Source organism: Chelonoidis abingdonii, chromosome 19 (assembly GCF_003597395.2).
Source record: "Chelonoidis abingdonii isolate Lonesome George chromosome 19, CheloAbing_2.0, whole genome shotgun sequence".
NCBI lineage: Eukaryota > Metazoa > Chordata > Testudines > Testudinidae > Chelonoidis > Chelonoidis abingdonii.
The window spans coordinates 42022895-42025249 of NC_133787.1; positions in this window are offsets into that span (position 1 = coordinate 42022895).

Here is a 2355-nt window from a genome sequence, read left to right on the forward strand (position 1 = left end):
TTAATTTGGATATTAGGAAAAAATTTCACTTGGAGCGTGGTGAAGCACTGGAATGGGTTACGTAGGGAGGTGGTGGAATCTCCTTCCTTAAAGGTTTTTAAGGTCAGGCTTGATGAAACCTTGGCTGGTATGATGTAGTTGGGTTTTGGTCCTGCTTTGAGCAGGGGGTTGAACTAGATGACCTCCTGAGGTCCCTTCCAGTCCTGATATTCTATAATTCTATGATTCATTGTCAGGTGCTGTGAAACATAATCTTGTTGTACAGGTATGTTACAATCAAGACAGGTTTCCAGGATTACTGCTGATTTTACTGTTGAATTTTAGAGCCTGATGAGAGCATACAAAGATTCAGATTAAGTGCATATAACAAATAAAACTCTGCCTTCACAGAATTCATCCCAGGTTTTAAAGAGGACTCGGTCTTCACGTGGTTGTCCCAAAGTCCTGACTGAAAACATAGGTGGGTGCAGCTCTTTCCAGAATATTATCACTTGTGTAGCATCCTTCAAAAACTCATGGTTTCTCAGAAGTTAACTCAGTTCATTGCTATATTCTCTTCATTTAATTTATTTTTTTCAAATAACATCTTATAAATATGAATCAGATATTCTGAAATTGTGGTCTCTGGCCAACTGGTGGCCTGCAGTGCACTTACTGGTAGTTTAGAGAGTTTGTTTGCTACATGGTGTTGGCTTGACTCTTCGTCTGCAACTGCTAAATTTATATTAAAAGAAGCTAACACCACATTAAATAGTTCCTAATATTACTTTTCCATATAAGCAATTGCTGTTGCTGCCCCAAGGATGTTATGGAATCACATATGTAAGGAAAAGTGGTTAATATGATTGCAAATGACAGAGGAGGTAGTCCACACTATGAAAATTGTGAGAATAACTGATCCACAATAGTTCTATGCAGTGTTGGATCCACAACACTGTACTTTTACATTTGTGTGTTTCCTGTTTTCCTTTTTGCCTCTGCTCTGCATGAAATGTAGTTATTTTTCAAATTGGTACCTGGTTACTAAGATTGAACTCAACCAATCATTCATTTGCTGCTTCTGCCCACTGCCCAACCATCTGCCTAGATGTTGGCAGAGATTTATATGTGTCATAAACCAGATCCTCCTCCTTCAAGTAGTGTCCTTATGTGTGGTCCACTTCATGCATCAGGGCCACCCGGGGGGGCAAATGGGGCAATTTGCCCCAGGCCCCACAGGGGTCCCCAGCCCTGCCTCCACCTTCCCCCATCCCCTGGTGCCTCAGCGCGCTGCATCAGGAGCAGCCCTGGACAGCGCTGCAGCTGCAGAACCTGAGCTCCTCCCACGGAGTCAGAGGTGCATGATAAGGGGGCGGGACTGCAAGCTCCAGTCCCACTGGAGCCACGCTGCTGCAGCTCTGTCCAGGGGCCAGGGCAGCTCCTGGGTGCAACATGCTGAGGCTCCGAGAGAGGGAAGAGGTGGCGGTAACCCAGGAGCGGCCCTGGACAGTGCTGCTGGGTGTGATCAGGAGACGGGGAATGGAGGGTTGGATCGTGGGCGTTCTGGGAGTCTGTCACGACTCAGCGGGAGGGTGGATAGGGGTCGGAGCAGTCAGGGGACAGGGGGGTTGGTGAGAGGTGGGGTCCTGGGGGGGCAGTCAGGGGGCAGGAAGTGGGGGGGGTCAGATAGGAGGCAGGGCCAGGGTGTTTGGGGAAGCACAGCCTTCCCTACCCTAAAGGTCATTCAGCACTTTGAGGCTTGCAGACAGCTATTTAACACAAAGAGCCAAGCTTTTATCTTTTCCCTTAGGGCTACCATCCCTTTCACTTCTCAAATGCCAAATTATAGTCTACATTTAATTTCAGTGCCATAGGGAGATTCGTGTCAAGGGAGGGTAGCTTCATTTAAAATTAGCCACTTTAGATTAATGATGATAGAACCAAGAGAGCCATGGGGGAGGGATCACATGAGAAGAGCAATATCATACACCACCTATCTCCTTCCCAACCCTACCAAGGGAGACCCCCTCCCCTGCATTCCCCGAGGCTCCAGAGGGGTTAATTCAGTGATTCTCAAACTTCTGTACTGGTGACCCCTTTCACATAGCACACCTCTGCGTGAGACACCCCCCATTATAAATTAAAAACACTTTTTTAATATATTTAACATTATTATAAATGCTGGAGGCAAAGCGGGGTTTGAGCTGGAGGCTGACAGTTCGCGACCCCCAGTAATAACCTTGTGACCCCTGAGGGATCCCAACCTCCAGTTTGAGAATCCCTGGGCTAATTTAATTTTAGCACCCTGTGTCCATTCACATGCATGTGCTATTTTGAGTATTTCAGTTTTCACAACATAGGCTCATCCCAGATTCT